General features: G+C 43.0%; 1 protein-coding gene across 6 annotated transcripts in view; it reads right to left on the bottom strand.

The window, feature by feature from the left end:
* The window catches only part of SV2B (synaptic vesicle glycoprotein 2B), a 266,204-nt gene that overhangs the window by 234,187 nt on the left and 5,418 nt on the right, over positions 1-26,599 (bottom strand). For 3 of the 6 annotated variants that reach the window (XM_081550463.1, XM_081550464.1, XM_081550465.1), the window contains exon 2: positions 20,455-20,609. The gene's annotated coding sequence lies outside the window, so the exon portion shown is untranslated. Of the gene's footprint in view, positions 1-10,388; positions 10,870-20,454; positions 20,610-26,599 lie in introns of those variants that run through there. The other 3 variants (XM_081550461.1, XM_081550467.1, XM_081550466.1) reach the window with 2 other exon arrangements.

Raw genomic sequence — 26,599 nt, 5'->3', positions numbered from 1 at the left:
CACAGTTTGTCCAAGAGTACCTGCATCTGTGATTTCTTCGCTCTGGACCTCAGGCTTCCCATCTATAAAGTGGGAATGGAAGAAAAGACATGACCTGTATGTTCTAGCTCCTAAAAGAGTTCAATTTAATTCTATTTCTGAGGGGTTACGGAGTCACTGGGCTTCCCTGGTGGCTCAGACGGTAAAGAATCTGTCTGCAATACGGGAGACCGGGGTTCAATCCCTGTGTTGGGAAGATCCCCTGGAGAAGGGAATGGCAACCCACTCCAGTATTCTTGCCTGGAAAATTCTGTGGATTGAGGAGCCTAGCAGGCTACTCTCCATGGGGTTGCAAAGAGTCAGACACGACTGAGCAATAACACACACACACAGAGTCTCTGGTTAGGGGAGAATTTTCAGTTGCCTTTTGGGGAAAAGAAAAAAGTTAACGCTACTCTCCCCACTGCTGCCCTGGACAGAAGCAAGCTCTCAAGACTGAAGGAAACAGGAAGTGGGTGGAGCAGGAGCTTCCATAGAAACAGAGAAATCTGATAGGACTGCAGGCTTCTGTGTGGGCTGCTGAAGGAGGGAGTCCATGGTGCAGGGTTTCACTGGGGCAGGAGTCACAGCGGGTGAACTGTAATCCATGGTCAGGACAGCAATGGAGCTTCGATCTTCACTCCTGAAGCATCTGAGAGCCCCAAGAGAAGAACTGAGTCCATGCTCCTTGATCCAGAGGAGGCCAGGAAGGCAGCAGAGGCAGAGAGGTGGGACAGAGAGAAACCATTCGCGGCTGTGTGTTGTATGTTAGTCACTCAGTTGTGTCCAACTCTTTGTGACTCCATGGACTGTAGCCCACCAGGCTCCTCTGTCCACGGGATCCTCCAGACAAGAATACTGGAGTGGGTTACCATGGCCTCCTCCAGGGGATCCTCCCGACCCCGACCCAGGGATCGAACCCACATCTTTCAGGTTTCCTACATTGGCAGGTGGATTTCTTACCACTAGCGCCACCTGGGAAGCCCTTAGCAGCTGAATACTTACTAGATGCTGAAAACTCAGCACTGTCTCTCACATCTTCCCGTCCTGTCCAGGTCAAACAGGAAAAACTGAGGAGCCTCAGCCAACCACGCAACCACAACAGCATTTACTCATTCATGAATCAAATAGACTGGTATTGTGTGCCTACTATGTACCTGGAGCAGGGACAATAGCAGACTTTTCAGTAGAAAACATCGTGGGGCAGATTTTATGGGATCAAAGCCCAGAGGCATCTGATGGAGAGTTTCTGCACTTCCATAATTCAAATGACTCAAAAACTTTGATCAAGGAATTCTAACAAAGTATGAGACAAGGCAGTGGGAGCTTTTAGTTGGGAGCTAATTACTTTACAATATTGTAGTGGGTTTTGCCATACACTGACATGAATCAGCCATGGGTTTACATGTGTCCCCCATCCTGAACCCCCCTCCCACTTCCCTCCCCATCCCATCCCTCTGGGTCATCCCATTGCCCCAGCCCTGAGCATTTGTTTCATGCATCGAACCGGGAATGGTGTTCTGTTTCACATATGATAATATACATGTTTCAGTGCTGTTTTCCCAGAACGTCCCACCCTCACCTTCTCCCTCAGAGTCCATAAGACTGTTCTATGCATCTGTGTCTCTTATTCTGTCTCGCATATAGGGTTATCGTTACCATCTTTCAAATTCCATATATATATGCATTAGTATGCTGTATTGGTCTTTTTCTTTCTGGCTTACTTCACTCTGTATAATGGGCTCCAGTTTCATCCATCTCAATAGAACTGATTCAAATGTATTCTTTTTAATGGCTCAGTAATATTCCATTGTGTATATGTACCACAGCTTCCTTATCCATTCGTCTGCTGATGGACATCTAGGTTGCTTCCATGTCCTGGCTATTGTAAACAGTGCTGCGATGAACATTGGGGTACACGCGTCTCTTTCAATTCTGGTTTCCTCGGTGTGTATGCCCAGCAGTGGGATTGCTGGGTCATATGGCAGTTCTATTCCCAGTTTTTTAAGGAATCTCTACACTGTTCTCCATAGTGGCTGTACTAGTTTGCATTCCCACCAACAGTGTAAGAGGGTTCCCTTTTCTCCACACCCTCTCCAGCATTTATTGCTTGTAGACTTTTGGATAGCAGCATAAGGCTGATTATTACCCACTTGTCTCATTTTGAACATCGTGGGCCTCATGCAAATAATCTCATTAGCCCTGGCAACATTAAATGACAGGTTATAAACTCTCTCTACACTTAGAATTTCCAATTCTTTCATTAGATGTAGTGATCCTTTGGGACGCCCCGATGGCTCAGCAAGTAAAGAATCCACCTGCAATGCAGGAGCCACAGAAGACATGGGTTTGATCCCTGGGTCAGGAAGATCCTATGAAAGAGTAACTGGCAACCCATTCCAGTATTCTTGCCTGAAAAATCCCATGGACAGAGAAGCCTGGTGGGCTACAGTCCATGAGGTCACAAAGAGTCGGACACAACTGATGACTAAGCATGCACTCAGTAATCCTTTAATCAGTATTTAGACTAACATATTTCCAAGAACAGGAGCATGAAAGGAACTGCAGACCACTTGGGTGTTATTACTGCTCCCATCATCAATTTCATCACCACCACCGCCATCATCATCACCATCACTGCCAGCGTCATCACCATCATCATTTTATAACTGAAGGAACCAGGGCTCAGAGAAATTAAATAACCTGCTAAGGTTCACATCTAGAAAGTAAAGAAGATTGAGTTCAAACCAAGTTTTGTTTGATCCCAAATCCCACCACTCCGTCCAGTCTCCAACATGGTCAAGCTTGGTATCCACACGTACAAACGGAGGCCAACTTGATATCCCTTTCTCATATTTCCTTCTCAGCTTTAGTTCTTTTTTTCCCACTGTTGTCCCTTTCCTTCTCTCTCTGTCTCTCTTTCTCTGTCTTTCTTTCTCTCTCTCTCTCTCTCTCACACACACACACAAACAGGAAACCATTTGCCATTGCAGTACCTACCTTTTTTCCTCACTCCCACCCCCTCTAATATCACTGCAAACAAAACTCACACTCACACATATTCAGTCACACCACGGGGAGGAAATGGTCAACACCTGGAGTCTGAGATTGAAGTCATTCCAATTAAAGTCATGCCAATTAAACCCCATAGCTGTTCCTCCCCTTTTCCTATAAGACTATTGCTGATTTCTCTCCTTTTATAAACAGGAACAGATTACACAAGATGCTATAGATATGGGATTTTTCAAGCAAGCTGGTGACACTCTTTCACTTGGCACAAAATTTATTTAAATAAACATCTTCCTTTTTCAAGATTCTTTCCTGCTTCTGCTTAATCTTAAATTAAGAGGAGTACAATAATAACCCAAGAACATCACACCTCTGAATTTCAACCTCCTCTCCTGCAGGATTTTGTCTCCTTTTTTGAAAGTATGAGCTATTTTTTGGTTTCCACTTGTTTCTCCTTCTTACTTGTCATCACACATTGTTTTCTCTAAGACATAAGCAATTGGAGCCTTCACATTTAAAGTCTGTTTTTAGTCTGTGGGATCCACAATAAGGCTCTCATGAGACCTTGAAAAGAAAAAGAATAACTTCGGGAAGTTACACTTCAAGACCCACTGAAACAAAGATCCGCAGTCACCTCCAGTGATTGAATGACTCCATTCACTCATTCAGTAAATACTCACTGAGCACAGACTATGTGCCAAGCAATACTCAGGGCACTGGTGGTACAGCAGTGACTGCGCTCACTGAAGGGACAAATTAAAAATGCTAATGATACTCAGCTTATATTTCCTTCTAGGACCTCTTCCTTCAACTCTAGACCCACATATATAACTATCAAATTAACATCTCCCATTGGATGTCCAGTTAAACCCCACTACTCTTCCTTCTCCATTTCAGTAAGGGCCACTCTTTCTAGTTGCTCAGGTCAAAATATGTAGAGTCATCCTTGAGTCCCTAGAGCAATATATATGTGATTTGATGACTTTTCACCATCACCACTAACTACCCTGGTTGAAACCACCACCATCTCTTGCCTGGATCATTGCAGTAGCCTCCTGACTTTATCTCCCTGTTTTCACCCTTAACCTCAAAAGTCTATTCTAAGGTCTAAAGCTCAGGTAATCATTGTGAAGCTTTAATCAGATAATGTCAGCGAGTGCTCAAAATTCTCCATTGGCTTCCCATCATGCTCAGAGTAAAAGCCACAGTCTACACAAGGCCCTAGATAACCCTGTATTACCCAGCTCTCAGTGATTTGTCTGGTCTCACCTTCTCCATCCTCACCCTCTCTACATGAAGGCCCTTTCTGTTCCCAGGATACACCAGTACACTGTTCCCCCGGGGCCTTTGCACTTGTCACTTTCCCTGCCTAGAAGGGTCCTTCCCCAAATATCCATCTGGCTGACTCATTTCCTTCATGTCACCCTGACCACTCCCACCCCTTCCTTCACCCTGAACCTCATCCACTCAACCAGGCTCTCCTCATCCTGCTCTCCCTACTTGATGTCCTCTCATCACATAATACATATTTACATACTATCTCCCCAACTAGAATGAATGCATCATGAGGATGGACCTTGCTACCTGCACAAGTTTGTGTGTGTGTGCTCAGTCATGTCTGACTCTGTGCGACCCCACAGACTGTAGCCTGCCAGGCTCCTTTGTCCATGGGATTTTCTAGGCACAGAATACTGGAATGGGTTGCCATTTCCTCCTCCAGGGGATCTTCCCAACCCAGGGATTGAACCTGCCTCTCTTGTGTGTCCTGCATTGGCAGGCAGATTCTTGACCACTGTGCCACCTGGGAAGCCCATAACTGGCATGTAAGGAACACTCAGTAAATATTTGGTGGATGAATGGCTATCTAAAGATTCATATGTCTGAAGTTGATCAGCCATGGAAACAGAGAACAACAGAGAAAAAGAAAAGGGCAAGTTTCAGGCATTGTCCATTCAAGCAGAATTTGGGAAAAAAGGAGCCTTAGTTAGGGGACTTTAAATATTAACGTCCCTATGGTAGACTGATTGCAAAGACAGTCCAGTTCCCCTCCTCCCTCCATATCCATGCTCTTTGTAGTGTGCCTTCGTAGCTCCTCCCATCAGGCAGTGTACTCCAGGGACTTCCCTGGTGGTTCAGCAGCTAAGACTCTGTGCTCCCAATGCAAGGGGCCCAGGTTCCATCCCTGGTCAGGGAACTAGACCCTACATGCCACAACAAAAGGTCAAATATACCACGTGCTGTATCTAAGACCTGGCACAGCCAAATAAGTAAATAATTTTTTTAAGTGTTTTCTATTTCCTACACCTTCACTCTGGGCTGGCCTTGTGACTTGAAGAGAAAGTGTCAGTCATTCAGTCATGTCTAACCCTTTGCAGCCCTATTGACTGCAGTCTGCCAGGCTCCTCTGTCCATGGGATTCTCCAGGCAAGCATACTGGAGTGGGTAGCCATTCCCCTCTCCAGGGGATCTTCCTGACCCAGGGATCAAACCCTGGTCTCCTGCATTGCAGGCAGACTCTTTACACCTTCACTCTGGGCTGGCCTTGTGACTTACTTTTGTCAATAGACAAACATGAAACAACAGTGTGCCAAGCATAAGCTTAGACCTCAAGAGGTCAGGCAAGTTTCTACTCTCCCTTGGATTCCGGGGATACCATGTGAACATGTTGGGCTGGTCTGTTGGAAGATGTGCTACTACCCAGAGCAGAGCCAAGGTCCCCCAGCTAAGGCCACCCTCAAGCAGCCAACTCTCAGCTACTCCAACAGCAGACAAAAATCACATGAACAAACCCAGCTGGGATGAATCAAGCCCAACTCGGACCTAAAGAACTGCCTGGCCAGCCTGTAGACATGTGAGAAAGTGAGAAATGGTTGCTGTCTTAAGCCACTAAGTTGTGGGGAAGTTTGTCATGTAGTCCCCTTGGTAAGGTCAGCCCTAATGTACGTGATCAGCCCCCAGGAGAGGCATCTCAGCTGCTCTGCTCTGAATAAGTGCTCATCAGCAAAGCTTCTCCTTGTGATGCGGTTGTCACCTAGGGGATCTGCAAGAAGAAGACACCCTGCCATGCCACAAGGGTCCCAACCATTGCAAATTCACAGACTGGGGTGGCAAGGTCACTGTGATGTAGCCCAGAGGGACAGATTGGTTTTCTGAGGCAGCAAGACCTCGGATGGAAAAAAATCCACAGAGGTGAAAGTCACCTTCTAAAGGGGTGGCTTGGGGGACACCCAGCCAGCCACCCAGCCAGGACCCAACCTTGTCACATCCTGTTTCACAGAAACTTTGACCAGGTTCTCAGGCATCCAACCCCATTTCTATCCACAAAACATACTGCAACAGTCCCGCAGCACTAGAGTCAGTCATGGGGGGAAGCTCTCAAATCACCAAAACCATGCTCTTTATTTTTTTTTGATTGGGTCCAGTTGATTTCAAGTGTATAGCAAAGTGATTCTATCAGACACATATAATATATATATTCTTTTTCAGATTCTTTTCCATTATAGGTTATTATGAGATATTGAATATAATTCCCTGTGCTATGCAGTAGGTCCTTGTTGTTTATCTATTTTACATGTAATAGTGTGTATATGTGCTCAGTCACTCAGTCATGTCCGCCTCTTTGCAGCCCCATGGACTGCAGCCCACCAGGCTCCTTTGCCCATGGGATTCTCCAGGCAAGAATACTGGAGTGGGGTGCTGTGCCTTCCTCTAAGGGATCTTCCCAACTCAGAGAAAGAACCCGCGTCTCCTGCATCTCCTACCTTGCAGATGGACTCTTTACCATTAGCGCCACTGGGGAAGCCCAATGTGTGTATTTTAATCCCAAACTCCTAATTTATCTGTCCTCCCTTCCCTCATACTCTCCCCTTGGGTAACAATAAGTCTGCCAAAACCATGCTCTTTAGAGCAGCAGTCCCCAGTCTTTTTGGCACCAGGGACCAGTTTCATGGAAAACAATTTTTCCATGGACCAAGCAGGGGGGATGGTTTCAGGATGATTCAAGTGCATTACATTTATTGTGCACTTTATTCCTATTACTATTACATCAGCTCCATCTCAGATCATCAGGCAGTAGATCCCAGAGGTAGGGGACCCCTGCTTTAGAGGAACCAAGTCCCAGAGGGGCAGAGCAGCAAGTTGTGGTCTTCGTATTCAGCCTACAAGATGGAAGTCTCAAATAAGTGCACCATGTAATATCATGTACATGCATCCCATGGTACACCAACAGTCAGTGTATTTCCAGTTGATTCTAACATCTTTCTATAGCCATAGAAACTACTTTCATCCTCAAAGAATACAGACTAGAAACTAGCAAGGACAATACCTGCATGACTATTCACTAAAGGTGACCCTTTCTTTCATTGCGGGGGAAATGTTCAAAAGAAGCCCTAAACCAATCCTTGATCTGGATGAAAGATTGCTGAACACTGTTTTGCACTGAGCTTCTCATCACCTTGGAAAGATTTATGCCTCTTCTGGCTGCATTTGCTCAGGCTGAGTGACCTAGGAACCTATGTCTCCCAAACAGCTTTCTTCTAAACATCGAGTGTAGGATGTCAGCCAATTCCTTCCACAAGAGCTCGGGATATTAATCTTAGCAACAAATAGAAATCATGAGAGGCAATACCCCAGTGACCCTGCCAGCTTATACCTCTGACCTCAAGTCCTACTGCTGCTCCCCTCGCTCACTCACCCACAGCCCCACTGGACTTCTTTCTGGGTTTTCTTATGAACACACTTCCCTCCTGCTTCAGGGTTTTGCAGGTGCTGCTGCATTGCCCAGAATGCTCTTCCTCAGACATCTGCCTGGCCCATTCCTCACTTCCCCAGGGGTCCAGTCAAATGTCACTCATCAGCAAAGCCTCCCCTGACCAAGCTATATTAAATAATAACAATTCTCACCCCGCTCTCTGGCAAGACTCCCCATTCCTCTTACTCTACTTTATTTCTCTCCACTATAATGCATCATTATCTCATTATTTATTTGTCCATTATCTTACATACACACACACACACACACACACACACACACACACACACACATACACACAAGGTAAGCTCCTTGAGGGACTTTATTTAATTCAATTCTGTATCCCCCCACACAGAGCAATTCCTGACACATAGTAGGTACTCAATGAATGAACTGCCATTTCTTAAGCACCTACTTTGCGTCAAGCAAATTATGATGATGATCATTTCCCAATAAACACATATTTTTAAGCACTTATGGTGTAATTATATTATAAGAACTCCACTGTTATCTCCATTTTACAGCTCAGGAATCCAAAGCTCAAAGCGAGGCTAAGAAACCTGCCCAAGACACTTACCTAGGTCTGTTTGAGCATCAAAACCCACACTCCTTGAAGGGTGCCAATCTGCTTTTTAAATACCTTAGTGATGGTTTAGGTTACAAGACTCATGTAAGATGCATCTCTGGCAGCATGTATAACACAAGAGTTCTTCATGCTACCATTTTTTCATCACCCACCATAGATTTTGTCCAGGAAAAAAAAAAATCCTTCAGATTGGATTTTTATTTCCCAGAGCACATTGGTTGGAATAGCTTTACATTTCCTTTATTCCATCCATTCAGAGACATCCAAGTTCAGAGCTTTCCTTTTGAACTGAGCTGGGACAAGCACAGACAGGTCAGGGACCCAAAGGAGATGAAAGCAGAAGTTCATCTGCTCTGAGAATCCCTCACAACTATCCAGAATCCTTGCCTTTGTGAAGTACTGCTCCCAAACCTTCCTGGTCCTAGAACCTAGGAATACGATCCATTAAAGAAACAAAAAGCCTGACCTCCTGCACTGGACGCTCTTTTCTCTTGGTTGTCATCCTATGTCTGTGTCTACTGGTATCTGGTCACATACTGCAAACGCCAACCCTGCTATAACTTACAGAGTTCTGCACATACAGCAGCCTTGATGCTGATGGCGGGGAGAGTGATGGGGGTTACTCACAGACCAAAGGACCAAGAGAGGGACCCCGTTTCTACCGAAATTCATGTAATGCCTCACCTAGGAGAGCTTCGTTTAAAAAAAATCACTGCCACATTAATTCCTCTCTTCCTGCTCCTACCACTCTTTCCACACCTACATTGCTGAACTTATCCCACCTCATTATTACAGGTGTTTCTTCTCCACCAGAAGTGAGCTTCTGGGGAAACGGACTTTGTTTTCATCCTCTCCGCACCCCCCAGGGTTAATCCAGCCTCTGACACATACTAGGTGCTCGACCAGTATTTGCTGACTCAAGAAAGATGCAGAGTGAGCCTGTACTGTGCTTGCTGCACCCACTGGAGCAAGCAGGGGAAGTGACCTCTTCTGGAAAGGGCAAGAAGCAGAAACAGAAGAGACCAGAGTAGATCCGAAGGATCACTGAGCTGGCTAGGATGCCCAGTTCTCCCCTGTAGGCAGCTACTTCCTATCCTTCACCTGCCACTCTCTGAACCTCAAAACCACCCACATTTGCTTCTGAGCAAGCTTTTTAAAAAATGAGCACACACCCCACCCCAGTCTCCCACCCCACCCCACCCTACTGGTCTGCTCTTACCAGAGCCCCAGACATTGAGGTTAAGTTACCTTTAAAAGGAGCTAGTCTGCATCTGTGATTTCTGGTTTAAGGATCGTGTTTCAGCAGCTGGGCTGAACCCTGGACAGCAGATATATCTAACACCCGTCTGCGGAGGAAACGGCAGTGTCTCGCTCCTCCCTGGCTAAACACACCCGTTCACCCATCCCTGCAGAACAAATCATGTTCTTTTCCTTGCGCTAAAATCCATCTATAAACAAATCCTCTCCGCGTCCCTAAGAAACGGCTCCCACGTCCGCGGAGGGCGCCCTCCACACACACACTCAAATACACACTCACAAACCTCAACCCAGAGGCACCAGGTGAAAGCCTGGTTTCGATCTGTCCTTTAAGAACAAGCCAACAACAACATCATTCACCACACACACACACACACACACACACACACGCACATCCATCTAATTGGAAAGAACTGAAACTAAAAGGGGTGACTAGGAAGCTTATGGAAAGGGAGTTATCAACGCCAGTAGCCCAAGTTGCAAAACTATGTATGGCGCTAACAGTTCAAACAGGATTTAAAAACAGTCCTTGGGGATGCCCCCTTCAAAGAGGCGCGCAACCCCGCGCAGCAGGCAAGTGCTTGCTTTTCTGCGCCAGCTTTCCAAGACTCTCCTCTGTCTTTCGTGCCATTTACTATAAACAACATTCAGAGGTAGCAGCGTGTACGTTTCAGCCAGGCAGGCGAGCCTGGGAGCCCCCAGGGTCGCGCGGGCTCCGCGCCCTCGGCCGGGTCTGCACGCACCGGAGCGAGCAATGCCGTCCCCTACCTGGGTGGGAAATCCGCACGCGGCCGCCTCCGGGTGCGGGCGGAGTGGGGTCCGTCCGGGTGGCCCGGCAGGCTGCTCGGGAGAACGCGGCGCTGGGGCGATCCCGGCGGAGGCAGGAGTCCGCGAGTGTCACACCTGCATCACGGCGCCGGCGCCGCCGCAGCGCGCAGCGCGCCCCCGCCACACCGAGCACCCAGGGCGGGAGGCTCCTGGGTCCTCTACTCAGCGGGATCAGATCCTAACCCGCTTTCTTCCCAGCCTGGGCATTAAAGGCATTGGAGGCGGCCACCTCTTCTCGCTTCTAAATCCCCTTTTGACTTAAGACGGCGTGTTTGGGATAGCTTGATGGGCAGGGGACCCAGCTGGGGACCCAGGCTCTCTGGATCTGCAGAGCAATACACGCTAAACTTCTTATTCCTCGAGTTTCGAGTTTCATCCCCTATTGATGACTGGCATCTCTTTCGCGCTCTCCACCGCGCCCCGCACCAGGGGGCGCTATGCTCTCCATACTCCCTTTCACCAGCCTCAAACTAAGACACTTCGTGGGGCACGACTTGAATTCCTGGAAGGTGAATCCTCGGATAGTGGGTGCCTGCTCGGTCGTGTGGACTCATTGCGACCCTTTGCGACCCCATGGGCTACAGCTCGCCAGGTTCCGCTGTGCATGGAATTTTCCAGGCAAGAATGCTGGAACGGGTTGCCATTTCCTATCCAGGGGATCTTCCCGGACCAGGGCTTGAACCTGTGTCTCCTGCATTGACAGGTGGATTCTTTACCACTGGACCACCAGGGAAGTCCATCAATGCTTATATCTGGTATCTAAACTTCTTCTTGACTGACGACTCTGGTTAGGACCTCTCAGACAACATTGAATTAAAGTGGTACTGAAGCTGCTATATTTAAAATGGATAACCACCAAGGGCCTACTGTGTAGCACAGGGAACTCTGCTCAATGTTACATGGCAGCCTCCATAGGAAGAGGGCTTAGGGGAGAATGGATCCATGCATATGGATGGCTGAGTCCCTTTGCTGTCCACCAGAAACTATCACAACATTGTTAACTGGCTATCAGTTTAGTTCAGTCGCTCAGTCATGTCCGACTCTTTGCGACCCCATGAACTGCAGCACACCAGGCCTCCCTGTCCATCTCCAACTCCCGGAGTCCTCCCAAACCCATGTCCATCTAGTCAGTGGTGCCATCCAGCCATCTCACCCTCTGTCGTCCCCTTCTCCTCCTGCCCCCAATCCTACCCAGCATTAGGGTCTTTTCCAATGAGTTAACTCTTCACATGAGGTGGCCAAAGTATTGGAGTTTCAGCCTCAACATTAGTCCTTCCAATGAACACCCAGGATTGATCTCCTTTAGGATGGATTGATTGGATCTCCATGCAGTCCAAGGGACTCTCAAGAGTCTTCTCCAACACCACAGCTCAAAAGCATCAATTCTGCGGCGCTCAGCTTTCTTCACCATTCAACTCTCACATCCATACATGACCACTGGAAAAACCATAGCCTTGACTAGACGGACTTTTGTTGGCAAAGTAATGTCTCTGCTTTTAAATATGCTATCTAGGTTGACCATAACCTTCCTTCCAAGGAGTAAGTGACTTTTAATTTCATGGCTGCAGTCACCATCTGCAGTGATTTTGGAGCCCCAAAAAATAAAGTCTGACACTGTTTCCATTCTTTCCCCATCTATTTCCCAAGAAGTGATGGGACCAGATGCCACGAGCTTAGTTTTCTGAACGTTGAGCTTTAGGCCAACTTTTTCACTGTCCTCTTTCACCTTCATCAAGAGGCTCTTCAGTTCTTCTTCACTTTCTGCCATAAGGGTGGTGTCATCCGCATATCTGAGGTTATTGATATTTCTCCCGGCAATCTTGATTCCAGCTTGTGTTTCTTCCAGCCCAGCATTTCTCATAATGTACTCTGCATATAAGTTAAATAAGCAGGGTGACAATATACAGCCTTGACGTACTCCTTTTCCTATTTGGAACCAGTCTGTTGTTCCATGTCCAGTTCTAACTGTTGCTTCCTGACCTGCATACAGGTTTCTCAAGAGACAGGTCAGATGGTCTGGTATTCCCATCTCTTTCAGAATTTTCCACAGTTTATTGTGATCCACACAGTCAAAGGCTTTGGCATAGTCAATAAAGCAGAAATAGATGTTTTTCTGGAACTCTCTTGCTTTTTCGATGATCCAGCAGATATTGGCAATTTAATCTCTGGTTCCTCTGCCTTTTCTAAAACCAGCTTGAAGATCTGGAAGTTCATGGTTCACGTATTGCTGAAGCCTGGCTTGGAGAATTTTGAGCATTACTTACCTAGCATGTGAGATGAGTGCAATTGTGTGGTAGTTTGAGCATTCTTTGGCATTGTCTTTCTTTGGGATTGGAACGAAAACTGACCTTTTCCAGTCCTGTGGCCACTGCTGAGTTTTCCAAATTTGCTGGCATATCGATTGCAGCACTTTCACAGCATCATCATAACTGGCTATACTCCAATATAAAATTAAAGGTTTTTTAAAAATAAAGTGGTGGTACTGGATATCTGGTTTTATTCATATTCAGGGGAAAAGTCTTCATACTATTACATATTTTAATTATAAAAGTGATAATGAAGAGCCTTTCTTATTCTTAATTTCATAAAAAAGCATTTTTTTTTACCCTCAAGTATGATGTTAGCCATTGTTAAAAACTTTATCAGATGAAAGAACTTTTCATAATAAATATGTAGAATTTTGCCGAAAGTTTTTTTGCCTCCATTGAGATATCCGTAGTTTTACTCATTTATTCAACTTATATGGGTAATTCCATCCATTGACTTTTGAATGTTAAACCACCTTTATATTCCTCAGATAAACTCCATAATATCATATTTTATATATAACTGGATTTGATTTGATATTTTAATATTTTTATATTAAAAATATTCTATGTTCATGAGGGATGTTAACTTAGAATTCTGCTCTTATAATGTCCCTGTCAAGTTTTTATGGGGAGGTTGTGCTGGCCTCATAAACAAGCTGAAAAGTTTTTCTCATTTCTTTTATCTGGAACAGTTTGTGTAGATTGTGTATTCTTTCTTAAACGTTGGGGGAAGGTCATTAGTGAAACTATTAGAGCCTAAAGTTTTTATTGTGAGATTTTTTATTACAAGTTCAATTATTTTATTAGCCATGGGACTACTCAGATTTTCTATTTCTTCTTCTTTCAGCTTTGTTAAACCATTACTTTTCAAGGACTTTATCCATTTCATTTAAGTTTTCAAAATTATTAGCTGCAATGATGTCTCATTTTTCATTCCTGATCTTGGTAATTTGATGGTTTTCCTTTCTCTTGTGTTACTCCTTGCCTGTCTTCAAATAGAAACGTAGATTATTGAGTTTTAATATCCCATAAATTTCTCTCTAAACACTGATTTGGTTACATCTAACCAATTTTAATATGTTCCATATGCATTTTTGTTCAGTTTAAACTATTATCTAATGTAGACTGTGATTTCCTTGATCCATAGGATTATTTGAAGTGTAATTTTCAAACTTTTAGGAATTTGTTTTCCGTCCCATTTTTCATTGTCTATCATTTTCCTACCCTCTTCTTCATTAATCAATGTTTTTAATTAAATTATTATATACACTCTATTCACTTTAGTTTTCCCTTTTAGTATTTTTATCTTAGATGCTCTATTTCTATAGTGCAACTCTAATTGCAGTCACCTCATCACTTCCTTGGTGGCTCAGATGGTAAAGAATCTGCCAGCAATGCGGGAGGCCTAGGTTCAGTCCCTAGGTTGGGAAAATCCCCTGCAGGAGGGCATGGCAACCCACTCCAGTGTTCTTGCCTGAGAATCCCCATGGACAGAGGAGCCTGGTGGGCTACAGTCCATGGGGTCGCAGAGAGTCGGACACGACTGAGTGCCTAAGCGCAGCCAAGCACATCACTTACCACTTCCCAAAAAATGCAAAAATCTAAGTTCAACTCCATTTATCTTTTTTTAACTTTGTGCTAAAATATACATTTTAATATAAAAATCTTAAAACATTTTTTAATTTACCATGCCAGAACTTCAAGTGTAAAGATTAGTAAATAGACTTAAATTTTTTTTGTTTTTCAGTTAGGCCAGCTGCTTTGTCCAAGCAGTTTTTCTGAGCTATTCATTTCCCATGCAGAAACAGAAACAGATCCAATGGTCTCTCTCTCCCTGTCTCTCTCTTCATATATATTTCAAATAACCCCTTTCAGACTACATGAGTGAATTGCATCATATCAGCTGACCCTTAGATGTCCGTTTGATGCACTGTAAAACCTGCTGTAGAGAACTTCCCTGATGGTCCAGTGGTTAGGACTGCGTGCTTCCTTTGCCAAAGGTGCAGATTCACTGCCGAGGATGCAGATCGGGGAACTAAGATCCCACAAGCTGTGGCATGGGGGAAAAAAAAAACTTGCCATAAAATAGGGTTGACAGGTCTTAGCATACACCATCCCTATCATGGGGAGACAGATGACAGACGTGACTGAAGAAATTTTGTATATAAATATGTATATGTTTCCTTGATGGCTCAGTGGGTAAAGAATTCACCTGCCACCTACAGTGCAGGAGACGCAAATTCAATCTCTGGGTTAGGAAGAGCCCCTGGAGAAGGGCATGGCAGCCCACTCTAGTTCCGGAGAATCCCATGGACTGAGGAGCCTGGTGGGCTCCAGTCAATGGGGTCACACAGAGTCAGACACGACTGAAGCAACTTAGCATGCAAGCATATATATATATATGTATATATACACCAAACCCCACAACCCACAAGACATTGTTATTACTGTTCTTTTACAGTCAGTGTTTTTCTATATATTATTATATATTTACCCAGTTCTTCATTCCTTCCTGTGTATTTATCGGAGGTTCCTTTACTTCAATGGAGAAGGCAATGGCACCCCACTCCAATACTCTTGCCTGGAAAATCCCATGGACGGAGGAGCCTGGTAGGCTGCAGTCCACGGGGTCACTGGGAGTCAGACACGACTGAGCGACTTCACTTTCACTTTTCACTTTCATGCATTGGAGAAGGAAATGGCAACCCACTCCAGTGTTCTTGCCTGGAGAATCCCAGGGACGGGGGAGCCTGGTGGGCTGCCGTCTATGGGGTCGCACAGAGTCGGACACGACTGAAGCGACTTAGCAGCAGCAGCAGCAGCTTTACTTCAATCAGAATAGGTCTTTTTAGTATTTTTTTGTAGGGAAGAGACTAATTCTCTAGACTGCTAGAGACTGATTATTTCAGATTTTTTTCAATTAAAAATGTCTTTATTTGACCTTTATTTTTGCAGGTCCCTTTTCACTATATATAGCATTTGTAAATGGAACTTTTTTTTCTTTCATCACTTTTAAGATGTCATTCTATTTTCTTGCTGTCTGTCGTATGTTCAATCTAAAATTCTATTAGTCTTATTTTCACTTCTCTGAAAGTAATCTTTTTAAATTTTGCTGCTTTTAATATTTTCTTTCATAAGTTTAATTATTCTGTTCTTATGTATGATTTTCTTTGGCCAATACTTTGGTCACTTGATGCAAAGAACCGACTCATTGGAAAAGACCCTGATGCTGGGAAAGATTGAAGGCAGGAGGGGATAGGACGACAGAGGAAAAGATAGCTGGATGGCATCGCCAACTCAATGGACATGAGTTTGAGCAAGCTCCGGGAGTTGGTGAAGGCCAGGGAAACCTGGCAAGCTGCAGACCACGGGCTCGCAAAGAGTCGGACATAACTGAGGGACTGAACACATGATTTTCTTTATTTTTTTCTGATTCTGAGCATCTTGAATTTGTGGGTTAATGTTTACTAGTTTTAGAAAATTCTCAGATTATCTTTTCAAATGTTGTTTCTGCCCTGTTTTCTCTCTCCTAGACTCTTAGATTGAGAGAGCACATACATTCAGTTCAGTTCAGTCGCTCAGTCATGTCCGACTCTCTGTGACCCCATGGACTGCAGCACGCCAGCCCTCCCTGTCCAACACCAACTCCCGGAGTTTACCCAAACTCATGTCCATCGAGTCGGTGATACCATTTAACCATCTCATCCTCTGTCGTCCCCCTCTCCTTCTGCCTTCAATCTTTCCCAACATCAGGGTCTTTTCAAATGAGTCAGCTCTTCGCATCAGGTGGCCAAAGTATTGAAGTTTCAGCTTCAACATCAGTCCTTCCAATGAACATCCAGGACTGATCTCCTTTAGGATGGATTGATTGGATCTCCTTGCAGTCCAAGGGACTCTCAAGAGTCTTCTCCGACACCACAGTTCAAAAGCATCAATTCTTCGGCGCTCAGCTTTCTTTATAATATAACTCTCACATCCGTACATGATCACTGGAAAAACCATAGCTTGACTAGATGGACCTTTCTTGACAAAGTAACGTCTCTGCTTTTCAAAATGCTGTCTAGGTTGGTCATAACTTTCCTTCCAAGGAATAAGCATCTTTTAATCTCATGGCTGCAATCACCATCTACAGTGATTTTGGAGCCCAGAAAAATAAAGTTTCTGCTGTTTCCCCATCTATTTGCCATGAAGTGACGAGACCGGATGCCATGATCTTAGTTTTCTGAATATTGAGCTTTAGGCCAACTTTTTCACTCTCTTCTTTCACTTTCATCAAGAAGTTCTTTAGTTCTTCTTCACTTTCTGCCATAAGGGTGGTGTCGTCTGCATTATCCCTCATGTCTTACACTCCATTCTTTCTATTCCCTTTTCACCTGCTTTGTACTTTAGCTTGAGAGTTTTCTACTGACCTTTCTTTAGGTTCACTAAATTTGCTTTCTGCTATGACCAATTTGCTATTAATCCCATCCAATGAGTTTTTAAGCCTAGATATTACATTTTTTCCAATGGCTACTTGATTAATTGACATAGACTTTGCTGAAGTTTTAGTTTTAACCATTTGATCCATCTTTCTATGTTCTTTAACACATTTATAATAAAATCTACTAACTTCAATATAAGAATAATTTAGTCTAGTTTATTATCTTTTCTGTTGACTATTAGTAAAAATTTTCTTGTCTCTTTGCATGTATCCCTTTTTTTTTAATTGTATGTCAGATATTGTGTGTAAAGGAACTATTGAAAACTAAAATTATTGTTGTTTCTTAGAGATCATTTACCTTGCCATCTGCTATACAGATAAGATGAGGGGTTACTCACCTCAATCCATTCAAAAATAAGCTTCCAAGGAACTGGATATTAGCTCTACTTAGGCTAATTTCACCTCTGTTTTCTTAAAGATGACAGTGGTCATGTGTTTATTGTAGGATATTGCCTCAGGGAGGATTTTACTCATCAGCACTATGAAACTGTAAAATATCTCACTCTGCCTTTCCAATGCAACACCTAGCTTCTTACACCACTCCCCCACTCAGCACTCAGCAAAGATCCCACCAGGCAAACTGTATATTTGGGGTTTCTCTACATTTGAAACAGGCACAAAGCCATATGGTGGTCTAAGGCTCTGCTGATTTATCTTCCCCTAGTAGAGCCCCTCTGCCTGATCCTCAACTCATGCTGGACTCAGCAAATCTCCATAAGAAAGAAAAGAGTAAAATCAGCTCACCTAGCAAGAGATCATTGGAAGGACTGATACTGAAGCTGAAGCTCCAAAACTTTGGCCACCTGATGCAAAGAGCTGATTCATTGGAAAAGACTCTGATGCTAGGAAAGGTTGAGGGCAGCCAGGTGACAGAGGATGAGAGAGAGAGTTGGATGGCATCATCAACTCAGTGGATATGAGTCTGAGCAAACTCCAGGAGATAGTGAAGGACAGGGAAGCCTGGCGTGCTACAGTCCATGGAGTAGCAAATAGACAGATAAGACTTAGCAACTGAACAACAACAGAAAGAGCACTTTCTTCTTTGGAATGTTAGTTCATTTAGTCCTTTTTGTTTCCACTATTCTCAGGTATCTTTTACAATATTATTTCTGGGACTTCCTTGGTGGTCCAGTGGTTAAAAATTCATCTTCCAGTGCAGGGGATTGGGTTTGATGCCTGGTTGGGGAACTAAGATCCCACATTCCATGGGACAACTAAGCCCCAAAGCTGCAACTACTGAGCCCACACGTTCTGGAGCTGGTTCATCACAGATAGAGGAAGTCTGCATGTCTCAATGAGAGATCCCACATACCTCGAATTAAGACTCAATGAAACTAAATAAATTGATAAATATTTTTAAATAATAATAAAAATAAAATATGATTCCTAAAATTCTTTTTTCTAATTGATGCACAAGATTAATGACATGCCACCTATTAAATATTACTGAAAAGCAGAAATTGATTTGCTAACTGTAACTCTCACACCACTTTTATGAGGTAGGTACATTTTTCAGACAAGTTGTGTAACTTGCCAAAGATCACTTAATAGTAAGTGCTGACGTCAGGAGATGAACCTATGCTATCTCATCCTAAAACCAGGAGTGACTATAACCACGATGATATACTGCTTCTAATAAATGGAAATCTCTTTTTTCAATAGGTAAAGAAATGCTAATTCTGACTTCTAACTGAAAATCTGAAGGGAAGATCATTTTTAAAATTTTATTTTGAGATTCATTTTGAGTCAGATATGTAAGTTACTTTAAATTCAAGGCACATCTCTCACCAAAATGTTTCTGTAGAAACTAAATTACCTTTTCTTATCCCTCAAGCCTCAAGAGATAAACCTCACTTAATCAAAAGCATTTTGGGTCCTATTTTCTTCAGGAAACAGGGGGACAACTGTCAAATTTCTGTGTCCTCCTCCCACAGAATTCTATTGCTAATTACAACAATTCACTTCAGGAATACAAATGCATCTAAGGGAACATTTCCATTTTATGTTTTCACTTTTGGAAAGTAAGTACAGTGGACTCCTAAACTGCTTTCTTAGAACAGCAAAGGCTAAGGTAATTAGAGTAGAAATGGGAAAATCCACAATCAATTTGTGTTTTGAAAGGGCCAACGAATACCAAATGAAAGCTGCCAATGGTTTGTGGCTGCAAAGGGTGAGTCACAACTGAAGCTACAATATGGAAACCAGCACATTCTGAAAAGCACTGATATTTGCTCTTTTTTTTTCACTTAATTTTTTAAATTTCTGTTTTGTGTTATAGTTGATTAACAATGTTTTTTTAATCTCAGGTATGCAGCAAAGTGATCCAGTTATACATAGCGTTAGTCGCTCAGTCGTGTCCAGCTCTTTGCGATCCCAAGGACTGTAGCCTGCCAGTGTCCTCTGCCCATGGGGTTCTCCAGGCAAGAATACTGGAGTGGGTTGCCATATACATATACAGCTACCTTCTCTTTTACAAGTTCTTTTGCCATATAGGTTATTGCAGAATATTGAGCAGAGTTCCCTGTGCTATACAGTAAGTCCTTGTTGGTTATTTATTTTAAATATAGTAGTGTGTACATGTCAATCACAACCTCCCAATCTATGCCCTTCCTCCCCCACCCTCCCCCCTGCTAACCATACTTTCTTTCTCTAAGTCTGTTTCTGATAGGTATATACAATGGTATGGAAAATTACCCAGCCATTAGAAAGAATGAAATAATTCCATTTGCAGCCACATGGATGGACCTGGAGATGACCATACTAAGTGAAGTAAATCTTACAAAGGAATATCATATGATATCACTTATATGCAGAATCTTTAAAAAGTGATATGAGTGAAGTTATTTACAAAACTGGTGTTTACTCTTTGTAGGCCTTTGCCTAAGAATAATGTGATAATGATAAAGTCTCTTCTGGCTATAGGTTTATCAGTAGAAAAACTTAAAATGCAAAGAATCAGAATCTCTTCCACTTGCTCTACAGGCAGGGAAGAATTCCAGACTTGACCATGGCAAAATTCAGTATGTGAACTTACTGAGAAAGATTTGATTGTTGGCTCTTAGGAAGGAAAGTATCACTTGATACTGCAGAAAAACCAAACAATTACATTTTAAAAAAAGCAGTTGTCTGCTTGAAAGCAGAATTTTAAAACTAAATCTAAAAGAGGGAAAAAGGAACCCACAAAATCCCATCACAGGATTTTAAATATTTCCATTACCTTCTGCTGCTTCCCAGTCAACCAGAGAAGACTGTGATTTCCATGCTCTGGATGCATCTGGCAGACTTGCTGGTTCATTTCCTGGGTTTTATCACTCTGTAAATTTTGATGGTTCAATTATATTACCATCAAATGATGTTAAGACGCCACTCTTCCTGTATTTAAAAAAAAAAGCCTTTAACATTACCTGCCAGCATAACAATCGACTTAACAGCTGCTTTTATCACGTACTTACCATTTGAAAGCCATTCTATATATATTTTTGCTAATTTTCCCCAAAACACTGCAAGTTATGCACTTTCTTTTCTTTTTTTTTAATTAGTTTATTTTCTATTTTTTAATTTTACAATATTGTATTTGTTTTGCCATACATTGACATGAATCCACCATGGGTGTACATGTTTTCCCCTTCCAGAACCCCCCTCCCACCTCCCTCCCCATCCCATCCCTCCGGGTCATCCCGGTGCACCAGCCCCGAGCACCCTGTATTATCTGGACTGGCGATTCGTTTCACATATGATAATTTACATGCTTCAATGCCATTCTCCCATATCATCCTGCCCTTGCCCTCTCCCATAGAGTCCATAATACTGTTCTATTTATCTGTGTCTCTTTTGATGTCTCTATGCACTTTATTTTCATGTGCTAAATTTGTTTTTTAAAAGCTTAGAGTGGTCAGATAATACCTCAAAGGCCATACAACCAATAAGCAAAAGGGTGTTAAGAGTCAAATTACAGTAAAATTCCAAAGCCTGGATTCTTCCATAAAATCACTCTTCTCCTACAGAAATAATTTTAATTCCAACCTAGCTGTCCTGTCTTATTCCTCTTCATGCCTGTCCCCATACCTCCCATTCTACCCAAATCGGTCTGCTCCCTTGAATATTTTGTACTTGTTTTCTCTTCTGTATCATTACACACACAGCTCCTCATACTAATATTGTTTCTAATCCTCAACCCTATAAAAACCTAATTTATCCTTCAAGTACCTGCTGAGATTCCACTTCTTCCAATGAACCTGTCCAGTCAACCTTACTTCCTCTGCTAGCTTTCCATAGTAATCTCTCCCTTCCAGATATTTATATAGCATATATTCTCTGTACTATTAGTTTATTCCTTCATTCAACAGATCTTTATTCACTTCAAGCTCTAGAAACACAGAGATGAATGGAAGTAAAACCCAATAACAGATGTATAAAGATAAAATGTGTTGTTAAATATATTAATATATGTGTATGCTTACAAATAGCTGTGAAAAGAAGCGAAGCAAAAAGCAAAGGAGAAAAGGAAAGATAGCCCCATTTGAATACAGAGTTCCAAAGAATAACAAGGAGAGATAAGGAAGCCTTCCTCAGTGATCAGTGCAAAGAAATAGAGGAAAACAACAGAATGGGAAAGACTAGATATCTCTTCAAGAAAATTAGAGATATCAAGGGAACATTTCATGCAAAGATGGGCTCAATAAAGAACAGAAATGGTATGGACCTAACAGAAGCAGACGATATTAAGAAGAGGGGGCAAGAATACACAGAAGAACTGTACAAAAAAGATCTTCACGACCCAGATAATCACGATGGTGTGATCACTCATCTAGAGCCAGACATCCTGGAATGTGAAGTCAAGTGAGCCTTAGGAAGCATTACTATGAACAAAGCTAGTGGAGGTGATGGAATTCCAGTTGAGCTATTTCAAATCCTGAAAGCTGATGCTGTGAAAGTGCTGCACTCAATATGCCAGCAAATTTGGAAAACTCAGCAGTGGCCACAGGACTGGAAAAGGTCAGTTTTCATCCCAATCCCAAAGAAAGGCAATGCCAAAGAATGCTCGAACTACCACACAATTGCACTCATCTCACATGCTAGCAAAGTAATGCTCAAAATTTTCCAAGCCAGGCTTCAGCAATACGTGAAACATGAACTTCCAGATGTTCAAGCTGGATTTAGAAAAGACAGAGGAACCAGAGATCAAATTGCCAACATCTGCTGGATCATCAAAAAAGCAAGAGAGCTCCAGAAAAACATTTATTTCTGCTTTATTGACTATGCCAAAGCCTTTGACTGTGTGGATCACTATAAACTGTGGAAAATTCTGAAAGAGATGGGAATACCAGACCACCTGACCTGTCTCTTGAGAAACCTGTATGCAGGTCAGGAAGCAACAGTTAGAACTGGACATGGAACAACAGACTGGTTCCAAATAGGAAAAGGAGTACGTCAAGGCTGGATAATGTCAGCCTGCTTATTTAACTTATATGCAGAGTACATCATGAGAAACGCTGGGCTGGAAGAAGCACAAGCTGGAATCAAGATTGCTGGGAGAAATATCAATAACCTCAGACATGCAGATGACATCACCCTTATGGCAGAAAGTGAAGAGGAACTGAAGAGCCTCTTGATGAAAGTGAAAGAGGAGAGTGAAAAAGTTGGCTTAAAGCTCAACATTCAGAAAACTAAGCTCATGGCATCTGGTCCCATCACTTCTTGGGAAATAGATGGGGAAAGAATGGAAACAGTGTCAGACTTTATTTTGGGGGGCTCCAAAATCACTGCAGATGGTGATGGCAGCCATGAAGTTAAAAGACGCTTACTCCTTGGAAGGAAAGTTATGACCAACTTAGATAGCATATTAAAAAGCAGAGACACTACTTTGTCAACAAAGGTCCGTCTAGTCAAGGCTATGGTTTTTCCAGTAGTCATGTATGGATGTGAGAGCTGGACTATAAAGAAAGCTGAGCGCAGAAGAATTGATGCTTTTGAACTGTGGTGTTGGAGAAGACTCTTGAGAGTCCTTTGGACTGCAAGGAGATCCAACCAGTCCATCCTCAAGGAGATCAGTCCTGGGTGTTCATTGGAAGGACTGATGCTGAAGCTGAAACTTCAATACTTTGGCCACCTGATGCGAAGAGTTGACTCATTGGAAAAGACCCTGATGCTGGGAAGAAATGGGGGAAGGAGGAGAAGGGGATGACAGAGGATGAGATGGCTGGATGGCATCACTGACTCGATGGACATGAGTTTGGGTAAACTCCAGGAGTTGGTGATGGACAGGGAGGCCTGGCGTGCTGCGATTCATGGGGTTGCAAAGAGTCGGATACAACTGAGTGACTGAACTGAACTGATGCATATATACACTGTATTCAACCATATTAATAATAGGCCAATATTATTGAGTATCTACTATGTGCCAAGCACTATTCAAAGCCACTTAGATGTTCTAAGATGAAATGTTTATCTGGCACATTCATCTCTCATTGATCAAAGGTTGGAGCACTGAATGTAAATTTCACATTTGCACATTTGTTTATGTGGAAGCATCAGCTGATGCTCCAGTTGGTTTTAACTGCCTCACAGAAGCTTCACAAAAGAACTAATGATTCTGTGACTAGATTATTCATTGGTCCTTGAGTTGAACAAGCAGGTTCCCAGAAGAATCCCATATGTAATATCAGAAAAGCCCTGGGGCAGAAAGTAAAAAATACACTGTGTAGCTGAGGCAAGGTGCCAAAACACTTGAGTACAGCTGACTCTTGCATCCATGGCTGGATGGAAGGTGGACTGAGAGGATATGAGATGGGGCACAGGAGGTGTCCACACATAGTACCAGATGTCAGATAGAGACATAAAAAGCACCTTCAAACTCAACATCATCCCGTTGCTAGAATCTGGCTACCTCTGTATTTCCAATAATGGAAAGACATTAACTTCTTTATTGTTTAAGTCACTTCTTTCTTCTTAATCTCCCCTTTATTAAGAGAAAACCACTAAGAAAAAAAATTGTATATATATAGGCTTTCCTGATAGCTCAGTTGGTAAAGAATCTGCCTGCAATGCAGGAGACCCCAGTTCGATTCCTGGGTCAGGAAGATCTGCTGGAGAAGGGACAGGCTAACCATTCGAGTATTCTTGGGCTTCCCTTGTGGCTCACCTGGTAAAGAACCTGCCTGCAATGCAGGAGACCTTGGTTCAATCCCTGGGTTAGGAAGATCCCTTGGAGAAGGGAAAGGGTACCCACTCCAGTATTCTGGCCTAGAGAATTCCATGGACGATATAGTCCATGGGGTTGCAAAGAGTCAGACAGGACTGAGCGACTTTCACTTTCACATGAATTGTGGCATTGCAGGTAGCAGTAGGAAGGCAGCAGAGACATAGCATTTGTTTTCCTTGAGTATAGGATTTGTTCACCTCACTGTTTGTGAAGCCTTATTGGTATCACACTGGCCATGCTCAAAATATGCATAAGCTACTTGTTTATGTGAAATAAAGCACGCTATCTTTTCTGTAACCTGAAGCTGAAATTTTGCCAGTTCTTACAGAGGGCATTCTCTACAGAAGAAACAGTATTTACAAAAGAAGGATGGGGGCTTTCCTGGTGGCTCAATAGTTAAGAATCTTCCTGCCAATGCAGGAGACCCAGGTTCGATCTCTGATCTGGGACGATCCCACATGCTAGGGAGCAACTAAGCCCCTGCGCCACAACTACTGAGCCTGTGCTCTCGAGCCTGGGAGCCACAGCCACTGAGCCCACACAACTACCGAGGCCCGTGCGCCCTGGAGCCTGTGCTCCACAACAAGAGAAGCCACCACAATGAAAGGCCTCGTCTGCACCTAGAGGGAAGCTAAAACTAGAGAAAAGCCCATGAAGTAATGAAGATCCTGCATAGCCAAAAATAAATAAATAAATGTATAAAAGCAAGCAAGAAGTTAGTTCATCAGCTCAGTTTTTCATTCAAAAGACTTGGGGTGCCTTTCATGTACCAATCATTATTGCTTTCCTCCCTGGGGATACAACCCAGAAACAGACAAGATTCTCCATCATTAAAGAGCACCATCTATTAGGGGAAACAGACAGTAAACAAATGAGTACTCAAGGAGAGGGAACAAGTGAGACTGGTGTATATTTTTTAAGGATCATCTAGTTTTTGAAAGGGACTCGGGTGGAAGCAAGGAGACTATTTAGATGTTGGTGTAGCAATTTGGGCTAGAAGTGATGGTGGCCTGGACAAGAGGGGTGGGGAAGAAGGTGATAAGGCTATTCCCTTTATTATGCATTGCAGTAAAATCTTTGAAGAAGGAAATATCTGAGGAAGAAAGTGGATTCTAGAAGGATGGAGAGAAGGGATTAAAATAAAAAAGGCTACTGGATAGGTGTCGGGGGGGACATTTGATTCAGCTGGAAGGATGGTTGCAGAGTGTGAAAGAGCCACAGACTGAAAGAAACGTGGGTGATGAATGGAATCTACTTTGCTGTTGATCAATAGGCATATGATTGCTAACACTGGAATATTCTAATTACTTTTAATTGTTGGGTTGTATTTCTTTAACTACAACACCAGGCAAAGACTGGACTCTGTGGGACTCAATATATATAGAGTTACACAGGCTTACACAGAATGAAATTTGTACTGTTTAACACATTTTGAAAGAGATTTTTAAATATTTTTACTCTTAGGATTTTTACTCATAAACCTTTCCCTCTGAGATATATTAAGTACCAGTTCCTGCAAAGAAAATTAGATAGAAGGCAGTTTAGCGATGAATCAAACTAGAATTATGATCAAAGAGAGTCTCAGTAGATAGAATGTAGTTTAGAAATTAAGTTAGCAAAGTTTGGACCTCTCACATTAATCATTTCATAATTCATATTTTCATATATTTACAGCTCATTGAGCAAGCCTATTTTCTTTCCCTGTGGAAAGATGCTTGGTGCTTAAGGGGTCCTGGGATTTAGTAAGGATAACTATGTGAAATAAAGTACAAATGACAAGTGACTATTTTTGCGATTTGCTTTGCCTTTGTTCCAAACTCAGAAGAATGGTGAGTAGAGGGGGACACTGGATGACCATCTGAGCAGAGGATGATTTCTTTACTTATCCAAAAATATTAGGGGCAACAAATTCTTCCTTAAAAATGCAAGTGTACTCAAGAGTGTAAGCTCCATCACACCTGTGTGTGATGACAGTAATGCCTCAGTTACCTAAAAGAGTGGGCCATGGGGCACTGACAAAGAATAGAGGGGAAGTCTTAAAAACTTGAAAACAGGAAACTAAGGTTTTTTTCCCATCTGTGCTGTCATTTAGGTGGGTGGCTTTAAGAAAGTCACATGGCTTCAACAAATGATGTTGGGAAAACCGGTATCTACATGTAAA

Source organism: Giraffa tippelskirchi, chromosome 12 (assembly GCF_054371585.1).
Source record: "Giraffa tippelskirchi isolate mGirTip1 chromosome 12, T2T-mGirTip1v1.2.pri, whole genome shotgun sequence".
Lineage (NCBI taxonomy): Eukaryota > Metazoa > Chordata > Mammalia > Artiodactyla > Giraffidae > Giraffa > Giraffa tippelskirchi.
The sequence above is the reverse complement of the archived record's forward strand: the minus strand, read 5'-3'. Positions and strand labels throughout refer to the sequence as shown.